Source organism: Cupressus sempervirens, chromosome 6, assembly GCF_028749045.1.
Source record: "Cupressus sempervirens isolate cs-2001-9-10 chromosome 6, ASM2874904v1, whole genome shotgun sequence".
Lineage (NCBI taxonomy): Eukaryota > Viridiplantae > Streptophyta > Pinopsida > Cupressales > Cupressaceae > Cupressus > Cupressus sempervirens.
Genome location: NC_143123.1, coordinates 54653726 through 54666899, shown reverse-complemented (window position 1 = coordinate 54666899; position 13174 = coordinate 54653726). Strand labels below are relative to the sequence as shown.

Genomic DNA, 13174 nt, shown 5'->3' with positions numbered 1-13174 from the left:
CTAGTATTTAAATGACAAAAACATCTGCCACAGAAGCAATGTGGGATATTGACTTTAGACTGCATCCAATATAAAGTGTCTCCCTTGTTTTGCATCAAAATCCTATTTTTTGCAATAGTCATGGGCTCCCTTTTATGTAACCTCTGCATTTAGCGTGAGGCTTTATCTTGCAGGCTTCTTTGATCAGCGGCGGGGTCCTTTTGTTTAGCGTGGTCTATTTTTTTACGCCTCCCTGTCAAAACGTGCAAACTTCTATAGTTCTCATGTAGACCGCCTTTGTCTTCTACTGTTCCACTATGATTATGGCATGGCTCTGGACTTTGATGCGTGAGTGTATGGTGTTACCTTTTAACTGCCCGCGTGCAGATTTTCTTACCATATCTACACGCTCTTCACTTGACACCGCAGCTTCATCCCCTTTGAAACAAAATGTAAATTTCTTTGAAGCAATAGCTGGGCATGGGTATGGGTGCCTTCTTTCATGCATATATTGTTGCAGGTGTCTCTCCTTCTACTGGCATGGGAACTCTTTTAAATTGGCAACTTTCATGTTTCAGCAGCTTCACATGCATTCTTCTGCTGCTCACGTGTTTTATCCTTCCTTTGTGTGAGGATGCTCTCTTTAATGCTTGGGTTTCCTCTTGTTTTCGCAGGGTCTTTTTTTATACATGAGACAACTTCTTTTGTTTGCCCCTGCATGGAAACTCCTTTTCTAATCCTCTGGAAAACCGCTTCGTTTCCAACTTGGCGAGTTCTGTCCATGCGCTTTCTATTTTGAATTTGTTGTAGGGGAAGCTTTCTTTTAAATTCCTATCTTTCTTGCAAGCTATGGGATTTCTTCCTGAATGGTATTGCACTTCATCAAGCTTTTGCGTGAATCCCCACTTCGATGGGCGACTTGGTCTTGGAAGTCAACTTTCTCCTTATTTGGTGCTAGTCTTCCAAACTGCGGCTTATTGCAAATGGTGTGGATTACTTATTTTCAAAATGCAGCTCTTCTAGCGTGGCTTGACTCCTCATCCTTACATGGTCCTCTGTCATTAGATTCAAGGTATCTTATCCCCATCTCGGCAACAAGCATTCTATCACATGGATTTCCACTGAATGTGGTTGGACATCCATATGAATCTCTACATACAGGAAAACCGTTATCACCAATGGGGCCAATGTTCTCAATTGTCATGCCCACCATTCTTGTCAATTTCTATGGAAAACCTTTGTAGCCTGACACCTCCATGTATAGAGCCAAATGAATCAATAGCAATGCCATGGACAAAAGTTGCTAGATTAAGTGTATAATAAAAGGTAATGGATTGTTGTTGTCTGTCTCCATCAACTCGGTGATTTAAAATTCACTCGATAGCATGACTCATCGAAAGCCTTCTCCAATAAAATGTCTAATCTTTCATCTCCTCGAAAAATATTATTCTGCCTTACAAAAATTTGCTGCAAGAGCTTGCTTCCAATGAGGATTAAAAAAAAAACTGCTTGAAGCCTCATTACCCAAGCAATCTGTTGAAGATATTCCTCGACCTAAAGGGTGCAACCAATCTAACTTAAAATCAATTTTGTAGAAGAGATCAAAGAACAACAGATATAAGGTCCTCCTTTAATTTTCCAAATACTTGTTGTTACTGTTAATTCGAGCATTACTATACGATCCAAGATCTTATGATGTGATGAAGTTGCAACAATTCTACCTTCATATGTCACTTTTAAGCAACAATCACACATTTCAACATTTCATTAATCTGGATGCCATAACAGCCTAGTGAAATTAGTCGGGCCCCAAGTGGGTCCAGCTAAAAATTTTTTGTTTTTGAACACTTGAGCTAGAAAACACTGTGAAATCTCTATCAGGAGGCCTATTGCCTGGCTTTTAAAAACTGACCCAAACAACTGACAATGCTCTGAAAATTGGCATACTGAATCTCTGCTCCACATTCTTGTATCCTATCAATTTTTGTCTCATGACGAGATCACAGTCAAAAGATATTTGCTGAAAAAGTTGACCACTTAAAACACCTGCAGAAAAAATGTCAGAAAGCAACAAACTGGGCTTAGATTCAGCTCAGAAAATTTGACAAATGAACACTTGCGAAGATGAAAACTAGGGCACTCATTCTCTATCATGAGGACATTATGGATCTATGATTTAGGCTTATGACGAATAACTGGGCGCAAATGGTGGACGTTCAAAGTGGGCTACTCAGAATTTTGTAAACTAGGCATGCTGATAGAAAGCATTTTTTGCGAATGGAATCGACCTGAAAAAGTGTGCAAATGGATTCGTCACAACTTGCAAACTGGCACACTTAAAGTACTTTTAGTATAGAACACAGGAAAACTAACCATTCGATCACACCTATCACAGATCAGGGGATATGACGTCTCGAACAGAGGTTACAATCGATCTGCAATTACTGACACCAATTAAAACTTATAAATTGCATTCGGAATCACACTTGAAAAATGACCAAATGGATTCTTCATAAGCTGAAACTTGGAACACAACAAGTCTCTGACATCTACAATACAATGCAAATGGAACTTTCTCATTTGGGTCAACTAGTCAAAAGTTATTGCACGTCAAACAGGGCTTCCCAGAATTAGGTGCAAAGTGCAAAAGCCTGAAAACAGTAACTGACCAACTTTGAGGGATTCAAAACCTATTCAAATGGACTCAAAACGACTCAAAATCTGAAACATAGGTTCTTAGGTATGGACACTAGACACTCCCAAAGTGGTGGATCATAGAACATTTTTGGGTGTGAGATATTCCTTTACAAACAAAGCCTCCTGTCGCTATTTGACACTTTGGTGAAAATGCAAAATTGATACTAGCTCAAAACAAAATTTTGCCAAATGACTCAGAAACTCAATTTAACTTCACAAAACGTTTAGGCACGCTGAATGGAAGGTGCCAGAAGCGTTAAACACCTTAGGGGTCTCAACTGGACAATCGGGTACAACCAAGCACATGCATTTTAAAAGTGTTTAAGGGCTTGATTTTTTCAAACGTGGTCAAATTTGACCACACAATTTTTAGTGCCAACAGGTACTTCTACTAGAGTTGTGAGATCTTCATCAAATATCTTCACCAACTCCTTGGCCTTTACCTACAAGTTTGGATTGGCTACTATTGTAGTAACTATCCTCTGCATTCTATCCAAGACTTGAGTAAGTGTCTTCTCTAAAGACTTTACAAATTTCTTTTCTTTTCAAACAACTTGCTCAGCAAGCTCATTACACCTTCCGATGATCATCATCATCTAATGGAATTGATAATGCTACTTCCATTGCCACTATGATTGGAGTTGTTGTAGAAATAGGTGTAACTACTTTCAGTTATACCTTCTTCTTCTCTCCCTCATTTTTCTTCTTCTCTTCTTCCAATTTTTCTACTTATTTCCTAGCATCTTCTTTAGTTTTCTTCCTTTCTTCTTCTTGTCTTCTTTTGCTTTCTTTTTCTTCTCCTCCTCTTTCTTTTTCTTATCTTCTTCTTCTAGCCTCTTTACCTCTACTAACCTCTTTGTTTCTTTCTTCTTCTCATCTTCATCTTCATCAAAGCTAGAGTAAGTTGTTATATTGCTGATATTGCCAACAATATTTGCTCCATATCCTGCAAAGGGATTCTCCTTTGTATGTATAGTTATGTGTATACTATACACTTGCATGGATTCAAATACCCATAACAATATGTGATGGTGAGGGTTCCTATTGTTGTTCTTCTACTTCTCCCTCATCACTTGATTGTGTGTCTATTTCACATACACTAGTCTATTAGGCTTTGATTATGTACTCACCTTAGGCATTGTAGCCATGAATTCAACAATTTCCTCTTCTTTCTCCTTCCTAACATCCTCATAATTACCTCCCATTAGAAAAAAATATCTTCTTTTTTTCCTTAGTAAGAGCTCAATACCCTTAATTTTGTTTGAGTCCTTCTTAGAGTCAATTTAAAAAAGTTTATTTATGATAGTGATCCTTAAATTCAAATATTCTTTTAATACTCTCTTCTTATAGTGGATATAACTTCTAAAATCCTCAACAAGAAGCACATTCTTTAGAACTTGTAAAAATGCACCCAACAAGTCATCCAAAAATGATACAAATGGGTGCTTCTTGAATACATACCATGGTCTATCACTCACATCATAGATGGTTTCATTGGCCATTGCAATTCTACTGTATCCACTAAAAAACTTAGCTTTATCTCCGTAAAATACCTTAAATTGTGTTTTAGGGCTTTTGCAACTTTGTGCTTCACAAACTTCTCTTTGCACTTCAATTCATTGTTTAATCACTCTTTAATTTTCTCAAGACATTTTGCATGAATAAATGTTACACATTATCTTGGTTGATATCCTTAAATCATTTCAAATCATATTGCACATTAAATGTGTATCTACCTCAAATTCAAATACTACCTTTGTTTACCGGTATGCTTGTTTTTTGAATTTCTACTCATCGAGATCATATCTAGACTTGCACACTTGAGCATAGCTTTCTCTCCATGTCCTTAACCTTATGTTAATTGCACAACTTTGAACTCTCTCTATAATATCTATTCTAGCCAACTAATGCATTGCCTCTTCTGAAATTGCTTAATTTAGGTAGGATGAGTCACAAACAATCTGTAACTTCAATGTCTTATTAGGTGCATCAAAATATTATTCCTCCAAAATTGTATAAGAGCTTTTGGAATCCTTAGCTATCACAAATGCTTCTTTCAATTCATCAACATGTTCCTTAATTGCTTTCTTCTAACTATTGTCACTGTCATTATCATTCCTTCTGTCATTTCTATTGTTGTTCCTTCTATTATTAGGGTTCCTATTAAAATTTCTTCTTCCCATTCTAAAACATCTCACTGTGTGTCTAAAGTTATGTAACTGACATACATGTACATTTATCCTTTGATTAGTTCCATTTTGATTCTCAGGTGCTCTTCAATTCCTTGCAATATGTCTAATATTGTTACACTTGTAACACACAAATTGGTTCTTCTCTCCATTATATTTCTCTCCATCATTGGATTTATTCTATGATCTCCCTATTTCATTACCTCCATTGTTTGTATTCCTAAACATTCTACTATTTGCATTATTACCATCAAACTTAGGTTTCTTACATTCTACTACTTTATGTCCATAATCATGACAATTATAATAATAGAAATTAGTAATGGGTTTAAAAGACTTACCTATGTAATCTCTTTTCATATGTCCAACTTCATTACATATGAAGTATCTACCTTTGAATTCATGTCTTACTTCCTTGGGTGGTTCATCTTGCTTAGGTTTATCAACTTGCTCTGTTTTCTTAGGTTGATCATGTTTTGCTGATAAATCAGTTAATTCAACTTCCTTTGATACTTCAATAGATGTGCTTGATTCTACCTTACCCAAATAAGATTCCTTAGGGGATTCAATAACTGAATTGGGTTCCCTTCTGATTTCAACTTTCTTGGCTAATTTCTCTCCAATCATATATCCAAGTCATGTCTTCTCATAAGAAGGTCTCTGGTGAAATATATGTTGATCTATCTTCTAACTACTAGAATAAAGTTTCTCTAACTATTGCTTAGCTTGTGTAAATTCTCCTTTCACAATGATATTGTACTTTTCTAATTCTACATTCTCAATCTTGATAATATCTAGTTCAGATGTAACTTGACTTAACTAGGATCTAAGGTTTGCATTCTCAATTTTTTATTTTAGGTTCATTTTTACCACTATTTTTCTTAAGACTTGACTTAAGTTCAACAATTTTTAGTTCATGTTTCAAATCTCATTTTCCTTTTGGAGATTTCCTACTTCATCATTGTCGCTAGTCTGCACAATTAATTCCTTACCAGATTTCATATCATCAATCTTGTCTTTTAGTTTCCCAAAGAAGACTTTTGCATCTTCATTTCCGTCTTTCAAATTATCTCTTTCTTCAGTAAGAAGGTCAATTTGCTCAAGAGCTTCTGCAAGGTTTTTCTTCAACTATTACATATCTATAGGGATCTTACTCAATTTGTTAAAATTCTTTTGAGTAACTATACTCTAATACCAATTATTATAAACAGATAATACTGCGCGGGGGGTGGGGGGTGAATCAGTATTCTACAATTTTATTCCCACAACTGAATATTGTTAATTACTTTATAACTTGCATATGAAAGTAAACCAACAATGTTGAATAGTTAATATAACTATACACAAAGAGAACTCATAACATCATTATTTGTTAACTAGGGAAACCTCAGTAGGGATGATACCCACTAGATGATTCACTAAACGATAGGATCTTGTTAAGGATATTGATCCTGTTAGGAGTCTATGAAGTACATATAGTGTCTCGAGTCCTTGTTAAAGGAATAGGCCTTATTAGAAGTCTCAAACCTATTAGGAGTTTCTTCAATCCTATTAGAAGTTGGTGGATCAAATAAAATGTATGCAAGAAGAGCCCACTGCCCTGCCACACAATTATACAATTCAGTTCTTCACAAGAATAGATATACATACAATACTTTTTGTCTACCATATTTTGCACTTACTCTGATCATACATTGAATGTAGTTCACATATCATCAAATTCACATCAATCAAAAATATTTCATAGATCATACATATGTCACATAGATCATCATCTCTTGCACACTTATTGGTCTGATTTTTCACATTTGTAGAAAATTTGAAAATTTTTGGTGAAAAATCATTTGAGTCTTTAAATGTTGTAGACTAGGATTTTATTTCAAATGATTCTAAAATTTTTTAGGTTGCCCTAGTTGTGCCCTATTTCATGTGCTGTTAGATTCTATTAAACTCTTAGGGTTTGTCCCTTAATGCAGCCCTAGAATTGTCCTAAGATTGAAAACCCTAGTTTTCCTTTCATTTTTTTGAAAAGGATTTGTAAAGTCCTTAAGTTTTGTCCTTTATGGTCTTACGATGTAGGGTTCCACTTATGAACAGAGTACCATATTCCTTTTATCTTTGTGATCACATTTCAAGGTGCAGCGTAGCAACGAAAGGGACTTCAGGTTTTGCAGGGTTACATTTTTGTTGTTCATAATAGTGGAATGGTGTGTCAAGATGCCTCCCGATCATACGTATGGTTTCATAAGTGGAAGAGTGTAAAGGTCTGTTGCGCTTTGGAAATTCTTGTTATGGGGTTACGAGTAAGCAGTTTAAGCGAAGGGACAGAGAAGTATTAAGATATGAGCTGCACATATACGTTCACTGGATAAGTGTAAAAGCATAATACCCTGGTGTAGCGTAAAGTTTTTTTTGAAAGGGTGCATGAAAGGTTTTTTGGTTCTACAGGTAAAATGATTTCGTAAGAGCGAAAGTAGGATTCAATTGTGTTTACGAGCATATGTTCTTAAGTTTGCGGACAATCGTAAAGCCTTGTTTTGGCAAGAAAAGGCATCGAGTGGGACCTATTGAATTGTCAGATGGGCCTTGGTGCCAGCGAATCAAATGAAAATATGACATCCACGTCAGATGGGCCTAGCCCTCATGGCATATGACTTAAAGTATGAATTTTGCATGTGCATGAAATCAACGACAATGTTATTCTTAATTTCTTGAGATCAAACCTAAGTCACTGATTTTTTTTGAAAAAGGGGCAGTTTTGCCATTATGCCTTTATGTTTGCAAGGCAAGTGCAGCAACGAAAGGCTATTTTATCCTTTCTTCATCGTTATGAGTTTGGTTACAACGTATAAGTGTAAAATGGTGAATAGAGGAAGATGAAGGGCTTTACACTTCTACAAGGAAGGGTAAACGTAAGAGCGAGATGTCAGTTGAGAAGGCTCTCCGAGAAGACGAGGTAAAAGTAACCCATGAAGGCGTAAAGGATTTATAAAGGAGAGCTAAAGGGTTCTTCGATGTTACGGGTGAAGATAAGACCGTATGAGCGAAAGATAAATTTTGAAGCCTTACGGTAACTTGGGTAATGGAATAAGCAGAGCAGCGTAGAAGATTTTTTAGAGTTTTTGCTCTTATGTGAAGTGATTAAATCATAAAGACGGGAATATCAAGTAAAACAATTTAAGATCATATGGGGTAAAGGGCATCGTAAGAGAGTAAAAAGGATTTTCAACATAGTGCTAAGATATTATTACGTTCTTACGATTAGGGTATGCTGAAGTGTCTTTGAGAGATCGTAGAGATGCATCAAGAGCATTTCTGGTGTTACGAAGATTGAAGGTTTGACTCAGTGTAAGAATGAGAGACTGTCTTTTGAAAGAAAGTTGCTGAGGTGTCATGCTAGGTAATCAAAAAGGACAAAAATGCCATAGCCAAGTAAAATAAAGCTTTGAAAAGTACATCAAAATCAAGTTTTGCAATTGATATACCTTGATGACAACTCGCATAAATGGCTTTAAAGCTCATGCATGCTAAATTTATTAAAAAGCTAGAAGATATATGATTAAAAAGTTAAGGATTTGATTGAATGTCAGCATCAAGAAGCTTTCTTTCTATTTCTGTTTTGAAATTTGAAAATTACAGAGCTCTGTGTATCTTGTGATATTGCAAATTATAGTTCAAAGAGACCATGGCTAACAAAGAAGTTGAAGAGATGCATGAAGAAGAAGTCAAAGTCGAAGACGAAGGTGATGATAACATAGAGGTCACACCAGAAGGGAAAAGGAAAAGGTCTGTTGCTAAGACAGAAAAGAAGACAAGGGTCAGAAAACCAAATAAGCATGCAGAAGACTGGTTGAAACTCCTTCTAGGGTCATCAAATGCTATTTCTACAAATGATCATATTTTGAGACACCCTTTTGTTTTTGTTTGAGATGTTGAATGCCCTAGAAAGATTGGTTATGATCTTTTCATGTACTTTTATCAGAATAGAATAGAGAATGTGCCAGTGTGTAATTTGTGGAATAGAAATATGGCAAAATTGATATTTCCAGAAGTGTTTATTGATGTTGATTTTTTGAAAGCCTTGATAAATTCCTATGATCTAGTAACCAGGACTTTCCATAGGCATAATGGAAGTGTGTTATGCACATTGGACATAACTTCTTTTGTTGAAGCTTTTGGATTGATGGGACAAATGGATGTACCTATTGACATTGCAGATTTACAAGGAAAATTTGACAGAAATAAAACCTATTTTGTAAACAATGTCATGTTGCCACATATTCCTTACAGAGTTAGGAAGGTAGGGTTAGTGCCAAAAAAGGTGGGAGATTTTTTACCTTTGAGTAGGTTCAAGAATTATTTCAAAAACACAGTGTATGGGTTGCACAAAGTGTTGGGGAGTGATGGTGCAGAGGATTGTGTAGATGGTTCTCTTTTTCTGATGGCATGTGATATATAGGATCCTTTCCATCATAAGGAGTATGATTATGTGGCTTTTATCATTGATAGCATGCACATGTAGATTTGTGATGCTAAGAAAGGAGAGATGAAAGACTTCAAGTTCCACCATTATTCATTACTAATGCACCTTATCCTATATAGCAACATTGGATACATTAGTGGAGACTTCATTGATCAAACTTCTGATGAATTTGGTGAGTTACCTATGAAACTCTGGACTCATATTTGGCATAAGAATTTATATTATTCAAATGCCCTTGTATTTTTCAATTTATTCAGTGATGTTATCATGAGGCAATTAGATCATACTTTCTTTAGGGCACCTAATGTTATGAAAACTTTGCTTAGGCCCTCTTTCTTAGATGAAAAAACCAAGTTAGATCATAATTGGGGAAGCATATTTGAAATGTCCCTTTACTGGTTTTGTATGATATTTCCGACCTCTAATCAGATTTTCAAGATCAAACAACTAATATCACAAAGATCCACCAAATTTCTCAAGAAACCCCAAATCGGGTATGCCAGAAATTGAGCCAAAAGCTTCACAACTTCACCTATTATTAATAAATCTGAAAGTGGAAATTTTTATAGTAATTTCAGCAGCATAACAGCCTAAAAAATGACATTTCCAGATCCATATAGCCTTTACACAACAGTTCTCAAATGTATGACAAAAACTATGCTCATCGAGCTCCCGAAATTAACACAAAAATACCCGAAAACACCACAAATACACTAATAATCTATCTCAGAAGTTTAATCACATCCAAATACATATATTCAGATCTATTTTAACACCTTAAAGTCTAAAATACAGCAGCAACCCAAACTGATATGAAATACTCAACTGAAAACACCAAACTCATACAAAAAACACACTCGAAAACCCATGAATCTGCACTATTCAACACAAAGGCAAACTTTGTATGAGCATGCACATGGAATGGCTTCAAACTCCCATCCTTAGCCTTCTTTGAAACCTGAAAACTCCCATTCTTGGGTCTCCCTGGAAACCTACAAACTCCCGTTCTTGGGTCTCCTTCTCCACAGGTTTGGCAACCTCTGAAGAATAACAAAGAATGAGCAAAAATCAAGTTCTGGAATCAGCCCAAAATGCCTCCAAACCCCTTAAAAGAGGGCATAACCGTAACTCACATCCAAGAGAGGTTAATGAAACATATTTTAATAATAATTTTCATTTATTAGTCTAACGATTTCCAAAGATTAACCCCCTTTTTCTGAAACTTCACTTTCTTGGGCCTGCTTGCCTTACCAAAGATTATTATTTTTTAATTATTTGAAAAGGGGACATGACAAGTCCTCCCCTCCCAAACATTGCTTTTCCTCAAGCAATGGCTAAACAATAAACCAATCAATCCACCTGGATCCCAAATGTAGTCATGAACTATACTACTACCAATTAACACAGGCTCCTGCAATATCCTCTGCAATATGACCAAGAGGAGTCCATAATCAAACTGACAATTATAGCTCAACCAAACTCCAAAATCACCACTACCATAGTCAAAAACCCATGAGACACAAACTCTTAAAACATCAGAACCCAAGTAAAGTGGACAAATCAAACTACCAACACAGTAAATACCATCAACACATCCCACTGGCCTATACAGAATGTACAATCGAACTCTGCAACAATGGTGAATGCTCTCAAATGAAATTGTACCACGTATGGAGAATCCACACATTGTACAACTCCTGCAGTCAATACAACTCTGCAAATCACCGGCCACTATCTCATAACCATAACTCCCATGCACTGCTGATGGTGAAAAGACATTACAAGATAAAGAGTAAGAAATGGAATCCAAACCAAATTTGCCTGCCATCAACTTCTCAAAACAAGGATCAAATGCTAACTGATGTACATACCCTGCAATATAATGTTGATTAAAAAAAACAACCTCAATCAACAGCTCACCATGAACAAGTGATACAACCCACTGTGACTGATCACTAGCTAAGTCAAGAGATGTCATAGCCAAAGGAGTAGAATCAATAACAACACCCACTAAAGCATCACTCCCAAACTCCTGCTCTAAGTCACATATTATCAAGCTATCAACTGCAGAACCTATCACCATGTCATGCCCATCACAACTCTCATCTTAAGGCATCAAACTATCCCATAATTGATGATAAGCACTAGGAACCAAAGTACATCTTTGTATCATCATCTCATCAACATGGTCATCAAAGGTAAATTGATGAGCGTACCTCATAGTGTAATGTCGATAGAATTCACCAATCTCAGTCAGTGGCTCAGACTGTAATCTAGATGAAACTAATTGCAATTGATCATTAACCATGTTGGAACTGACTACTACCTTTGAAGATATCACCAAGGGAGTAGTATTACTAGCAGGAACCATGCCAACTACCGACTCAGCAACATCACACATGATCTTTGATACATCTCTAGTCTTCGTGCCATCAGTATTAGAGGCCACCACCATGTCAGGCATACAACAATCTGCTACAACACCCAACACAACTGAACCTGACTCTAGTGGGAATGAACCTGATATGCCAATGTTAGTATCAAGAATGGATGCATCCCCATCTCCACTATCTCTGACAATCTCGGCCATGGACATCCTCGGATCACCAAAATCCACAACTTGTGACTGTATAGAATCAGGTAAAGACTGTAGTCACTCTAACTCCATGGGCACCTTAACCAAATGAAACTGTGACTCCTTGAAAGCCAACTGTGTACTCTCAAGAATCTCAGAAGTCACCTCAAGCTGCTCAGTAAGCTCACTCACCTCATCTTCCTTGGCCAACAATGCATCATATGCTGTACTGCCCCACTCCATAAGATAATCTCTATCGGCTACCAATTGCATATAATTCTGTCTCAAAATCTGAATAGCCTCCCATAAAGAGTGGATCTCTGTCAAGGAAAGATAACTGCCTCCCTGTTCATCACTAGTAGGAGATCCCCATCCATTAACTGCTAACAACTAATGAGCAGCATCGAAATGCTGGCAAGTGATAGCAATGTCTCGGTCACTAACTTTCAACTGATTAGACACATGATGACACTGGCTTGACTGTCTCCTACAAACCTCCTTTGATGCACTGTCTAAAGGAGTATCCTCAAAGTTACTAGTCTCTAGAGTATTACCATCCATATCGTGTGAATCAAATCTAAAGTTCATATCAACATACGGAGTATCAAAAACATTAGCACTGCTGTCCAACTCCTCTGTACTCAAGGAAACTAAGTCTTCAAAATTGCCCACTACATCCTCCTGGATGTCATCAATGCCAATATGATCCTGGGACTCATCTGTACACACTGCCAAATATGAAATATCATCAACACATTCCAACAAGTATGGTCAACTGGATATATGAACAAAGCCCAACACCGGTGTATAAAAACTAATACCAACATCAGATAAGCTCCTGGCACAGGAAAAGACAACACCGTGCAATCTGCTAATCAAATCCATGATAGCACCCAAACAGTCACTGCTACCAAAAAGTGTTAAAGATTTACAATCAACTGAACCCCAAATGCCAATATAACAATCTCGAGTCCATATCTGTAAACTAGAATCAACTGGTAACTCAAGCAAAATCCTCACTTGAGTAATATGACCAATACCAACCAACTCCACATACCTGTCATGATGAGATAATGTAGTCACAATACTGTCTTCACTCACCTTCAACTGGCAGGATAAATCATGTGAAGTACTGCTAGCCTCAACCTCATGTGACAAAGCATCTAACTGTGCCTGGTACTCTCTCTCAGAAAAGTCATGAATGCTCAATGTCTACTCATCTCCACCAGGTATCTCACCATCATGCACACC

The 13174-nt window shown here is 36.7% G+C and overlaps 1 pseudogene; it reads right to left on the bottom strand.

The window, feature by feature from the left end:
* Positions 1–982: 982 nt before the first annotated feature.
* Positions 983–8260, bottom strand: LOC149551103 (protein SUPPRESSOR OF PPI1 LOCUS 2, chloroplastic-like; annotated as a pseudogene).
* Between the last annotated feature and the right edge of the window lie 4914 nt (positions 8261–13174).